General features: G+C 54.2%; 7 non-coding genes across 7 annotated transcripts; all 7 read right to left on the bottom strand.

The window, feature by feature from the left end:
- Positions 1–507: 507 nt before the first annotated feature.
- LOC130707860 (small nucleolar RNA SNORD116) lies at positions 508–599 on the bottom strand. Its single transcript, XR_009007889.1, has one exon. It is a non-coding gene; the product is annotated as a small nucleolar RNA SNORD116 (small nucleolar RNA).
- Positions 600–3,009: 2,410 nt separating this feature from the next.
- Positions 3,010–3,101, bottom strand: LOC130707889 (small nucleolar RNA SNORD116). Its single transcript, XR_009007918.1, has one exon. It is a non-coding gene; the product is annotated as a small nucleolar RNA SNORD116 (small nucleolar RNA).
- Positions 3,102–3,488: 387 nt separating this feature from the next.
- LOC130708016 (small nucleolar RNA SNORD116) lies at positions 3,489–3,580 on the bottom strand. Its single transcript, XR_009008044.1, has one exon. It is a non-coding gene; the product is annotated as a small nucleolar RNA SNORD116 (small nucleolar RNA).
- Positions 3,581–6,026: 2,446 nt separating this feature from the next.
- On the bottom strand, positions 6,027–6,118 carry LOC130707859 (small nucleolar RNA SNORD116). The gene has a single exon (XR_009007888.1). It is a non-coding gene; the product is annotated as a small nucleolar RNA SNORD116 (small nucleolar RNA).
- Positions 6,119–8,528: 2,410 nt separating this feature from the next.
- LOC130707888 (small nucleolar RNA SNORD116) lies at positions 8,529–8,620 on the bottom strand. Its single transcript, XR_009007917.1, has one exon. It is a non-coding gene; the product is annotated as a small nucleolar RNA SNORD116 (small nucleolar RNA).
- A 387-nt stretch (positions 8,621–9,007) lies between these two features.
- On the bottom strand, positions 9,008–9,099 carry LOC130708015 (small nucleolar RNA SNORD116). The gene has a single exon (XR_009008043.1). It is a non-coding gene; the product is annotated as a small nucleolar RNA SNORD116 (small nucleolar RNA).
- A 2,446-nt stretch (positions 9,100–11,545) lies between these two features.
- Positions 11,546–11,637, bottom strand: LOC130707825 (small nucleolar RNA SNORD116). The gene has a single exon (XR_009007854.1). It is a non-coding gene; the product is annotated as a small nucleolar RNA SNORD116 (small nucleolar RNA).
- Between the last annotated feature and the right edge of the window lie 1,458 nt (positions 11,638–13,095).

Genomic DNA, 13,095 nt, shown 5'->3' with positions numbered 1-13,095 from the left:
GACACAACCCGAGGAGGAGCCATCAGATTGGCTAAACTCCCAGGAACTGTGGCCCATTTGATTTCTCCCCTCATCAGGAGAAACCTAAACTGCATCTGGTCTCCCAAGTAGAAAATGACAAAGAACCCTGCCCTAGGCCTGGAATCCTATCTGACCCTGAGCCTACAAACTTCTGTTTCTTTGAGGCCACAAGGCAATGACCAGCAGGTGGGGGCAGCCTGTAGAACCCAAGTGCAGGCGGCAGAACCAGCAATGGCTCACGCTTCCTCTCCTACCTGCATGCTGAACCGTGGCAGGGGACAGCAGTCCTGGCTAGACCAAGGTACCCAGAGACGGCACTCTGTCCCAAGCCTTCCCACCTGGATTGGCATCCCAGGCTCCTTTCCCAATGGCTCTTCTCCCCATGAGATGACCACAACCCTCAACTTGAACTATGTGGCTGTGGACACCCACGGCCACAAATGCAACATGAACTTCTCCCTACTTCCCTTTTGGGAGCCACGTGCTGGACCTCAGTTCCAACGAGGAGACGGTAGGGATTTCTCACTCATTTTGTTCAGATTTCCAAGGAATGCATTTGTATGAGTTATCATCAATCCAAGCACATGTTCAAACGATGGACATCTAAAGTTGCAGATTCCACCATGGGACGGCCAGCGAGCTGAATCATATCAGCGTACAGAAGTGGCCAGAGCCGAGCCACGGGTCAGGAAATGCAGCCAGTTCTCAGGACATCAAAGCTCGTGTTCCCCGAGAAAAGACCAGAAGGTGAGGGTGTAGCCCCGGTGCACACGTTACCCTCGCTAAACCTTTAGGTTTAGCAAAGAAGTGTCGCTTACCGCAACAAGGTTTAAAGCAGGATCCTCATGGAATGCACACAAACACCCTTCCGAGACTCCTTCGCATGGCCTCACCTTGCCACACTGTCCTCACTTCAACGGGTATCAGGGATTATACGGATGGCCCCAGGCTGCTGCTGGCATTCCTTCCCTGGCATTCCACCTGGCTCGGGGTGAGAGAACACATGCACACTTGAGGAGGGTGCACGGGCGAACCGAGGGAAAGGGCGATACCACCCAGCGATGTGTGTTCTATCTCTCCTCAACATTTCATTTGCTGTCCATCTTGCCTGTGTGTCCACAGCCAAACGTGAAAGCATCGTGGCACAGGCGCCTTCAGAGCATGCAGCCATCAGGACAAAGAGCGCCACCGACCAACAACCCCTCGGGCTCGGTCCCTGAAATTCCTCTCCTGAGCAATCTGCCCTCCATCACAGAAAAAGTATGTCTTCCTGATCCCCTGAGACACCCTCAGGACAACAGGGCCCCCTCAGCCTAAGAGCAGGTGCCCTCTATGGGAACAAACACGCCTTTGGCACTTATGATTAAACACAGTGGACACGCCCTTAAGTGGAGAGATCTTCCATAAGGGAAGGGCCCTTGGCCAAATAAGACGACCTCCATCAAAAGCGGCTCGTATGGAGACGTGACAAAGGGCACCTGAGGAACCCCTGGACTGATCAAGGGAGACTCACCAGCAGGCATACTTCCTGGTCTCCTGCCAAGCCAGAGAAATTTCCTTGGGACCGCAACCAAACCTAATGACAAGGGAGCCATTCCAATGCCCAAAGTGGCGGGCCAAACCCTTGCAGCAACTGGGTAACTTATCGTAGCACCTTGCACATTCGCATTCTTCCCTTCAAGGACAAGACCTTGGAGAAACCATGAGACCCAGGTCCTCCAGAACCAACGTGTCACCCACAGCCGTGCAATGAGAGAACGCATCCAACATCTTGCACACTTGAAGCGGCATGACGTCTCTGGCTTGAAGCCATGCACGCTGGAGGTCACAGGCTCACAGCACCAGAAGGTGGCAGGACAAAATAACCCCGGCAGCACACATTCACTCCAGCCCTTAAACCTGTAGCGTTTCCTTGGCAGCCAACTCCCTTCTTTCTGCATGGTTGGGCCCAAAGACCTCCGGGAAGAGCTCCAAACCTCAGGGAATGCTATGCCGACCTGGTATAGCAATGACGCTGGGCTGTCCTAAGGAACACCTTAACATCCTCAACATAGGGGCAATGAGGCCACACAGGGACAAAACATCCCAACGGCTCCAAATCGGTCCCAGTGAGAAGACACTGTTCTGTGCGGTGAAGGCACCATGCGCTGGAACAAGGACCCGCCGTGAAGCACATTGAGAAAGGAGAGGAAAAGCTTGGGATGATCCACGAATGTGCACCTGTATTCCTTCCCTACACGGGACTCCAAATGCTCCTGAAGATATCCCAAAAGAGTTCCGGGAACCCTATGTCCACCGACCATCTATCCACCCAACAGTAAGCCTGTGGGCTTAGCCAACACTCTCAAGTGTACTTCCCAATCGCCTTGCCTTCCTCTCTCCACCAGGATCCAAACGAATCCACCCCTCACCTAAGTAGCTTGATATCCCCTGGATTTGCCTAAGGCATTTTCCAACCTCTCCACACACAACACACAAGCAGGACACAACCCAAGGAGGCGCCATCAGCATCGCCCAAATCCCAGGGACAGTGGCCCATTTGTTTTCCCCCGACCATCAGGGCAAACCTAAACTATATCCCACCTCCCAAGCTGAACATGACATAGACGCCTGGCCTGGCCAGGACTCCTTCTCTGACCCTGAGGGCAGAGACTTCTGTTTCCTTGCGGGAACAAGGCAACGACCTGAGCTTGAGGGTGGCCTGTAGATCTCAATGGCAAGCCAGAGGAGTACCAGTGGCTCACGCTTCCTTTCGCACCCGCACGCTGACCACGGCAGGGGATAGCAGTTCTGGCTAGACTCAGGTGCCCAGAGACGTCAAGTTGTCCTTAGCCTTCCCACGTAGATGGACATCCCAGGCTCCTTTCCACATGGCTCTTTCTGCACGAGAAGCCCGCCACCCTCAACTTGAACAATGTTGCTGCGCACGCCCACAGTAGCAAATGCAACATGGACCTCTCCCTAATTTTCCTTTGGGAGCCACGTGCTGGACCTCAGTTAGGATGAGAAGACGGTAGGTATTGCTCATTCATTTTGTTTAGATTTCCAAGGAATGCATTTATGGGAGTCATCACTGATCCACGCTCCTGCTCAAAGGCTAGATGTGCAAAGTCGCGGAAGGTCAGCAAGCTCAATCCTCTCAGCAGTAGGGAGCGGCCAGACTCGAGCCACAGGGCAGGAAGTGCCCCCAAGTCTCAGGGCATCGGAGCTCGGGTGCCCCAGGAAGAGCCCAGAATGTGACGGTGTAGTCTCGCGGCACAAATCCCCGTGGCCAAACATCTAGGTTTCTTCAAAGAAGTTCCGTTTAACCCACAAGGTTTCTACCAGGAACCTTGTCGAGCCAGAGGCGATGCCCTTGGATCACACAGAAAGCTACTGGCATTGGAGATATTCCAATGCCCAAACTGGCAGTGCAAACCCTTGCAGCAACTGGGTTGCTTGCCCTGGCGACTTGTATTTTCGCCCCAGGCCCATCAGTGACATGACCGCGGAGAAACCTGAGACCCATTCATTTGTTCAGAGTTCCAAGCAGTGCATTTATGGGAGTCATCATCAATCCACCTGCTCAAAGACTGCACGTTCAAAGTCGCAGGCTCCACCGCGGGGCAGCCACCGATCTCAAGGATGTCAGCAGTCAGGAGCGGCCAGAGCCGACCCACGGGGCTGCAAATGGATCTAAGGATCATGGCATCATATCTGGGGTGCCCCTGGAAGAGCCAAGAAGGTGAGGGTGTAGTCTCAGTGCACAAGTCCCCGTGGCCAAACATCTAGGTTTCTGCAAAGAAGTTCCACTCACCACCACATGGTTCCTACGAGGATCCTCAAGGACTTTACGCCAAAACCACTCTGAGACTCTTTTGCCTTGACTTGCCTCACATTGCTGCACTCTCCTCACTTCGCCAGGTATCATGGACTATACAGAGGGGCCCATGCTGCTGCAGGTGTTTGTTCCCTGGCACTCCACCACCTGCCTCAGGGTGACAGAACACAGGGATGTTTGAGAAAAGTGAACGGGCGCACAGAGGCAAAGGGTGATACCGCCCAGCGATGTGCGCTATATCTCCCCTCAACATTTCATTTGCAGCCCATCATCTCTGTGTGTCCACAGCCAAACGTAAATGCGTCGTGGCACAGATGCCTTCAGAGCACACGGGCATCAGCACAAAGAGCACAGCCGTCCATCAACCCCCTGGTATGGGCCTTCAACTTCCCTGCCTGAGCCACCTCCCCGCCGACACAGCATAGGGATGTCATCCTGAACCGCTGAGACACCCTCAGTGGAACAGGGATTACTCAGCGTAAGGGCCACTGCCCTCTGGGGAACCAAACCAATCCTGGTGCATACGCTTCCACACAATGGACTCACCCTCAACGGGAAATGTGGTCCCTGAGATCTTCCACAAGGGAATGGCCCTTGGCCAAATGGGACGACCTCCAACAAAAGCAGCTTGTAGGGACCGGTGACAAAACGCACCAGAGGAACTCCTGGACTGAACAATGGAGATTCACCTGCAGCCATACTTCCTGGCCTGCTGCCAAGACTGGCAACCTACCCTTGGCCCACACACAAAGCTAATGGCATGGGAACCATTCCGACGCCCAACGTGGCGGGGCAAACCCTTGCAGCAATTTTGTAACTTGCAGTGGTGTCTGGTACTTTCCCACTCTGGGCCCATCAGTGACGTGCCATTGGGGAAACCCGGAGGCTCAGGTCCTCAACAGCCACTTGTTACCCACAGCCATGCAACGACAGAACCCAGACAACAGCCTAGACACTTGAACCGGTATGACTTGTCTGGCCTGTGGCCAGGCTCGCCGGATACCACAGTGTGGATGCACCAGCGGGTGGCAGGAAAAATGACACCCACACCACACATCCTCTCCTGCCCTTAAACCTGTAGCCTTTCCTTGGCAGCCGACTCCCTTGTTTCTGCATGGTTGCGCCCAATGACCTCTGGGTACAGCTCCAATCCTCAGGGAACGCTATGAGGGCCAGGTATAGAAACGATGCTTGGCTGTCCTCAGGAACACCTTCACATCTTCAACACAGGGGGAACGTGGCCAGACAGGGACAAAACACCCCAAGGCCTCCAAATCGGCCCCCATGAGAAGACACCATACTGTGCCATGAAGGCAACCATTCGCTGGCACAAGGACCTGCCATGAAGCAAATCGACCAAGGAGAGGAAAGAGGCGGGACAGTCCACAAATGTGCTCCCGTGTTCCTTCCCTACACGTGCCTCCAGATGCTCCTGAGGGAGTCCCAAATGTGTTCCGTGAACCCCATGGCCACCGTCGATCTATCCACCCACCAGTAAACCTGTGGGCTTAGCCAGCCATCTCACGTGTCTCTTTCACTCGCCTTGCCTTACTCTCTCTCCACCGGGATCCCAACGTGTCACGGCAAGGTGCCAGTGCCACCTCTCACCAAAGAAGCTTGCTGTGACCAAGCTTGACTAAAGCGTTTTCCAGCCCCTTCACACAGCACACACAAGCAGGACACAACCCGAGGAGGAGCCATCAGATTGGCTAAACTCCCAGGAACTGTGGCCCATTTGATTTCTCCCCTCATCAGGAGAAACCTAAACTGCATCTGGTCTCCCAAGTAGAAAATGACAAAGAACCCTGCCCTAGGCCTGGAATCCTATCTGACCCTGAGCCTACAAACTTCTGTTTCTTTGAGGCCACAAGGCAATGACCAGCAGGTGGGGGCAGCCTGTAGAACCCAAGTGCAGGCGGCAGAACCAGCAATGGCTCACGCTTCCTCTCCTACCTGCATGCTGAACCGTGGCAGGGGACAGCAGTCCTGGCTAGACCAAGGTACCCAGAGACGGCACTCTGTCCCAAGCCTTCCCACCTGGATTGGCATCCCAGGCTCCTTTCCCAATGGCTCTTCTCCCCATGAGATGACCACAACCCTCAACTTGAACTATGTGGCTGTGGACACCCACGGCCACAAATGCAACATGAACTTCTCCCTACTTCCCTTTTGGGAGCCACGTGCTGGACCTCAGTTCCAACGAGGAGACGGTAGGGATTTCTCACTCATTTTGTTCAGATTTCCAAGGAATGCATTTGTATGAGTTATCATCAATCCAAGCACATGTTCAAACGATGGACATCTAAAGTTGCAGATTCCACCATGGGACGGCCAGCGAGCTGAATCATATCAGCGTACAGAAGTGGCCAGAGCCGAGCCACGGGTCAGGAAATGCAGCCAGTTCTCAGGGCATCAAAGCTCGTGTTCCCCGAGAAAAGACCAGAAGGTGAGGGTGTAGCCCCGGTGCACACGTTACCCTCGCTAAACCTTTAGGTTTAGCAAAGAAGTGTCGCTTACCGCAACAAGGTTTAAAGCAGGATCCTCATGGAATGCACACAAACACCCTTCCGAGACTCCTTCGCATGGCCTCACCTTGCCACACTGTCCTCACTTCAACGGGTATCAGGGATTATACGGATGGCCCCAGGCTGCTGCTGGCATTCCTTCCCTGGCATTCCACCTGGCTCGGGGTGAGAGAACACATGCACACTTGAGGAGGGTGCACGGGCGAACCGAGGGAAAGGGCGATACCACCCAGCGATGTGTGTTCTATCTCTCCTCAACATTTCATTTGCTGTCCATCTTGCCTGTGTGTCCACAGCCAAACGTGAAAGCATCGTGGCACAGGCGCCTTCAGAGCATGCAGCCATCAGGACAAAGAGCGCCACCGACCAACAACCCCTCGGGCTCGGTCCCTGAAATTCCTCTCCTGAGCAATCTGCCCTCCATCACAGAAAAAGTATGTCTTCCTGATCCCCTGAGACACCCTCAGGACAACAGGGCCCCCTCAGCCTAAGAGCAGGTGCCCTCTATGGGAACAAACACGCCTTTGGCACTTATGATTAAACACAGTGGACACGCCCTTAAGTGGAGAGATCTTCCATAAGGGAAGGGCCCTTGGCCAAATAAGACGACCTCCATCAAAAGCGGCTCGTATGGAGACGTGACAAAGGGCACCTGAGGAACCCCTGGACTGATCAAGGGAGACTCACCAGCAGGCATACTTCCTGGTCTCCTGCCAAGCCAGAGAAATTTCCTTGGGACCGCAACCAAACCTAATGACAAGGGAGCCATTCCAATGCCCAAAGTGGCGGGCCAAACCCTTGCAGCAACTGGGTAACTTATCGTAGCACCTTGCACATTCGCATTCTTCCCTTCAAGGACAAGACCTTGGAGAAACCATGAGACCCAGGTCCTCCAGAACCAACGTGTCACCCACAGCCGTGCAATGAGAGAACGCATCCAACATCTTGCACACTTGAAGCGGCATGACGTCTCTGGCTTGAAGCCATGCACGCTGGAGGTCACAGGCTCACAGCACCAGAAGGTGGCAGGACAAAATAACCCCGGCAGCACACATTCACTCCAGCCCTTAAACCTGTAGCGTTTCCTTGGCAGCCAACTCCCTTCTTTCTGCATGGTTGGGCCCAAAGACCTCCGGGAAGAGCTCCAAACCTCAGGGAATGCTATGCCGACCTGGTATAGCAATGACGCTGGGCTGTCCTAAGGAACACCTTAACATCCTCAACATAGGGGCAATGAGGCCACACAGGGACAAAACATCCCAACGGCTCCAAATCGGTCCCAGTGAGAAGACACTGTTCTGTGCGGTGAAGGCACCATGCGCTGGAACAAGGACCCGCCGTGAAGCACATTGAGAAAGGAGAGGAAAAGCTTGGGATGATCCACGAATGTGCACCTGTATTCCTTCCCTACACGGGACTCCAAATGCTCCTGAAGATATCCCAAAAGAGTTCCGGGAACCCTATGTCCACCGACCATCTATCCACCCAACAGTAAGCCTGTGGGCTTAGCCAACACTCTCAAGTGTACTTCCCAATCGCCTTGCCTTCCTCTCTCCACCAGGATCCAAACGAATCCACCCCTCACCTAAGTAGCTTGATATCCCCTGGATTTGCCTAAGGCATTTTCCAACCTCTCCACACACAACACACAAGCAGGACACAACCCAAGGAGGCGCCATCAGCATCGCCCAAATCCCAGGGACAGTGGCCCATTTGTTTTCCCCCGACCATCAGGGCAAACCTAAACTATATCCCACCTCCCAAGCTGAACATGACATAGACGCCTGGCCTGGCCAGGACTCCTTCTCTGACCCTGAGGGCAGAGACTTCTGTTTCCTTGCGGGAACAAGGCAACGACCTGAGCTTGAGGGTGGCCTGTAGATCTCAATGGCAAGCCAGAGGAGTACCAGTGGCTCACGCTTCCTTTCGCACCCGCACGCTGACCACGGCAGGGGATAGCAGTTCTGGCTAGACTCAGGTGCCCAGAGACGTCAAGTTGTCCTTAGCCTTCCCACGTAGATGGACATCCCAGGCTCCTTTCCACATGGCTCTTTCTGCACGAGAAGCCCGCCACCCTCAACTTGAACAATGTTGCTGCGCACGCCCACAGTAGCAAATGCAACATGGACCTCTCCCTAATTTTCCTTTGGGAGCCACGTGCTGGACCTCAGTTAGGATGAGAAGACGGTAGGTATTGCTCATTCATTTTGTTTAGATTTCCAAGGAATGCATTTATGGGAGTCATCACTGATCCACGCTCCTGCTCAAAGGCTAGATGTGCAAAGTCGCGGAAGGTCAGCAAGCTCAATCCTCTCAGCAGTAGGGAGCGGCCAGACTCGAGCCACAGGGCAGGAAGTGCCCCCAAGTCTCAGGGCATCGGAGCTCGGGTGCCCCAGGAAGAGCCCAGAATGTGACGGTGTAGTCTCGCGGCACAAATCCCCGTGGCCAAACATCTAGGTTTCTTCAAAGAAGTTCCGTTTAACCCACAAGGTTTCTACCAGGAACCTTGTCGAGCCAGAGGCGATGCCCTTGGATCACACAGAAAGCTACTGGCATTGGAGATATTCCAATGTCCAAACTGGCAGTGCAAACCCTTGCAGCAACTGGGTTGCTTGCCCTGGCGACTTGTATTTTCGCCCCAGGCCCATCAGTGACATGACCGCGGAGAAACCTGAGACCCATTCATTTGTTCAGAGTTCCAAGCAGTGCATTTATGGGAGTCATCATCAATCCACCTGCTCAAAGACTGCACGTTCAAAGTCGCAGGCTCCACCGCGGGGCAGCCACCGATCTCAAGCATGTCAGCAGTCAGGAGCGGCCAGAGCCGACCCACGGGGCTGCAAATGGATCTAAGGATCATGGCATCATATCTGGGGTGCCCCTGGAAGAGCCAAGAAGGTGAGGGTGTAGTCTCAGTGCACAAGTCCCCGTGGCCAAACATCTAGGTTTCTGCAAAGAAGTTCCACTCACCACCACATGGTTCCTACGAGGATCCTCAAGGACTTTACGCCAAAACCACTCTGAGACTCTTTTGCCTTGACTTGCCTCACATTGCTGCACTCTCCTCACTTCGCCAGGTATCATGGACTATACAGAGGGGCCCATGCTGCTGCAGGTGTTTGTTCCCTGGCACTCCACCACCTGCCTCAGGGTGACAGAACACAGGGATGTTTGAGAAAAGTGAACGGGCGCACAGAGGCAAAGGGTGATACCGCCCAGCGATGTGCGCTATATCTCCCCTCAACATTTCATTTGCAGCCCATCATCTCTGTGTGTCCACAGCCAAACGTAAATGCGTCGTGGCACAGATGCCTTCAGAGCACACGGGCATCAGCACAAAGAGCACAGCCGTCCATCAACCCCCTGGTATGGGCCTTCAACTTCCCCGCCTGAGCCACCTCCCCGCCGACACAGCATAGGGATGTCATCCTGAACCGCTGAGACACCCTCAGGGGAACAGGGATTACTCAGCGTAAGGGCCACTGCCCTCTGGGGAACCAAACCAATCCTGGTGCATACGCTTCCACACAATGGACTCACCCTCAACGGGAAATGTGGTCCCTGAGATCTTCCACAAGGGAATGGCCCTTGGCCAAATGGGACGACCTCCAACAAAAGCAGCTTGTAGGGACCGGTGACAAAACGCACCAGAGGAACTCCTGGACTGAACAATGGAGATTCACCTGCAGCCATACTTCCTGGCCTGCTGCCAAGACTGGCAACCTACCCTTGGCCCACACACAAAGCTAATGGCATGGGAACCATTCCGACGCCCAACGTGGCGGGGCAAACCCTTGCAGCAATTTTGTAACTTGCAGTGGTGTCTGGTACTTTCCCACTCTGGGCCCATCAGTGACGTGCCATTGGGGAAACCCGGAGGCTCAGGTCCTCAACAGCCACTTGTTACCCACAGCCATGCAACGACAGAACCCAGACAACAGCCTAGACACTTGAACCGGTATGACTTGTCTGGCCTGTGGCCAGGCTCGCCGGATACCACAGTGTGGATGCACCAGCGGGTGGCAGGAAAAATGACACCCACACCACACATCCTCTCCTGCCCTTAAACCTGTAGCCTTTCCTTGGCAGCCGACTCCCTTGTTTCTGCATGGTTGCGCCCAATGACCTCTGGGTACAGCTCCAATCCTCAGGGAACGCTATGAGGGCCAGGTATAGAAACGATGCTTGGCTGTCCTCAGGAACACCTTCACATCTTCAACACAGGGGGAACGTGGCCAGACAGGGACAAAACACCCCAAGGCCTCCAAATCGGCCCCCATGAGAAGACACCATACTGTGCCATGAAGGCAACCATTCGCTGGCACAAGGACCCGCCATGAAGCAAATCGACCAAGGAGAGGAAAGAGGCGGGACAGTCCACAAATGTGCTCCCGTGTTCCTTCCCTACACGTGCCTCCAGATGCTCCTGAGGGAGTCCCAAATGTGTTCCGTGAACCCCATGGCCACCGTCGATCTATCCACCCACCAGTAAACCTGTGGGCTTAGCCAGCCATCTCACGTGTCTCTTTCACTCGCCTTGCCTTACTCTCTCTCCACCGGGATCCCAACGTGTCACGGCAAGGTGCCAGTGCCACCTCTCACCAAAGAAGCTTGCTGTGACCAAGCTTGACTAAAGCGTTTTCCAGCCCCTTCACACAGCACACACAAGCAGGACACAACCCGAGGAGGAGCCATCAGATTGGCTAAACTCCCAGGAACTGTGGCCCATTTGATTTCTCCCCTCATCAGGAGAAACCTAAACTGCATCTGGTCTCCCAAGTAGAAAATGACAAAGAACCCTGCCCTAGGCCTGGAATCCTATCTGACCCTGAGCCTACAAACTTCTGTTTCTTTGAGGCCACAAGGCAATGACCAGCAGGTGGGGGCAGCCTGTAGAACCCAAGTGCAGGCGGCAGAACCAGCAATGGCTCACGCTTCCTCTCCTACCTGCATGCTGAACCGTGGCAGGGGACAGCAGTCCTGGCTAGACCAAGGTACCCAGAGACGGCACTCTGTCCCAAGCCTTCCCACCTGGATTGGCATCCCAGGCTCCTTTCCCAATGGCTCTTCTCCCCATGAGATGACCACAACCCTCAACTTGAACTATGTGGCTGTGGACACCCACGGCCACAAATGCAACATGAACTTCTCCCTACTTCCCTTTTGGGAGCCACGTGCTGGACCTCAGTTCCAACGAGGAGACGGTAGGGATTTCTCACTCATTTTGTTCAGATTTCCAAGGAATGCATTTGTATGAGTCATCATCAATCCAAGCACATGTTCAAACGATGGACATCTAAAGTTGCAGATTCCACCATGGGACGGCCAGCGAGCTGAATCATATCAGCGTACAGAAGTGGCCAGAGCCGAGCCACGGGTCAGGAAATGCAGCCAGTTCTCAGGGCATCAAAGCTCGTGTTCCCCGAGAAAAGACCAGAAGGTGAGGGTGTAGCCCCGGTGCACACGTTACCCTCGCTAAACCTTTAGGTTTAGCAAAGAAGTGTCGCTTACCGCAACAAGGTTTAAAGCAGGATCCTCATGGAATGCACACAAACACCCTTCCGAGACTCCTTCGCATGGCCTCACCTTGCCACACTGTCCTCACTTCAACGGGTATCAGGGATTATACGGATGGCCCCAGGCTGCTGCTGGCATTCCTTCCCTGGCATTCCACCTGGCTCGGGGTGAGAGAACACATGCACACTTGAGGAGGGTGCACGGGCGAACCGAGGGAAAGGGCGATACCACCCAGCGATGTGTGTTCTATCTCTCCTCAACATTTCATTTGCTGTCCATCTTGCCTGTGTGTCCACAGCCAAACGTGAAAGCATCGTGGCACAGGCGCCTTCAGAGCATGCAGCCATCAGGACAAAGAGCGCCACCGACCAACAACCCCTCGGGCTCGGTCCCTGAAATTCCTCTCCTGAGCAATCTGCCCTCCATCACAGAAAAAGTATGTCTTCCTGATCCCCTGAGACACCCTCAGGACAACAGGGCCCCCTCAGCCTAAGAGCAGGTGCCCTCTATGGGAACAAACACGCCTTTGGCACTTATGATTAAACACAGTGGACACGCCCTTAAGTGGAGAGATCTTCCATAAGGGAAGGGCCCTTGGCCAAATAAGACGACCTCCATCAAAAGCGGCTCGTATGGAGACGTGACAAAGGGCACCTGAGGAACCCCTGGACTGATCAAGGGAGACTCACCAGCAGGCATACTTCCTGGTCTCCTGCCAAGCCAGAGAAATTTCCTTGGGACCGCAACCAAACCTAATGACAAGGGAGCCATTCCAATGCCCAAAGTGGCGGGCCAAACCCTTGCAGCAACTGGGTAACTTATCGTAGCACCTTGCACATTCGCATTCTTCCCTTCAAGGACAAGACCTTGGAGAAACCATGAGACCCAGGTCCTCCAGAACCAACGTGTCACCCACAGCCGTGCAATGAGAGAACGCATCCAACATCTTGCACACTTGAAGCGGCATGACGTCTCTGGCTTGAAGCCATGCACGCTGGAGGTCACAGGCTCACAGCACCAGAAGGTGGCAGGACAAAATAACCCCGGCAGCACACATTCACTCCAGCCCTTAAACCTGTAGCGTTTCCTTGGCAGCCAACTCCCTTCTTTCTGCATGGTTGGGCCCAAAGACCTCCGGGAAGAGCTCCAAACCTCAGGGAATGCTATGCCGACCTGGTATAGCAATGACGCTGGGCTGTCCTAAGGAACACC

This window comes from Balaenoptera acutorostrata, chromosome 3 (assembly GCF_949987535.1).
Source record: "Balaenoptera acutorostrata chromosome 3, mBalAcu1.1, whole genome shotgun sequence".
Taxonomy (NCBI): domain Eukaryota; kingdom Metazoa; phylum Chordata; class Mammalia; order Artiodactyla; family Balaenopteridae; genus Balaenoptera; species Balaenoptera acutorostrata.
Note: the sequence above shows the minus strand (reverse complement) of the source record. Positions and strands in the feature narration are given on the sequence as shown.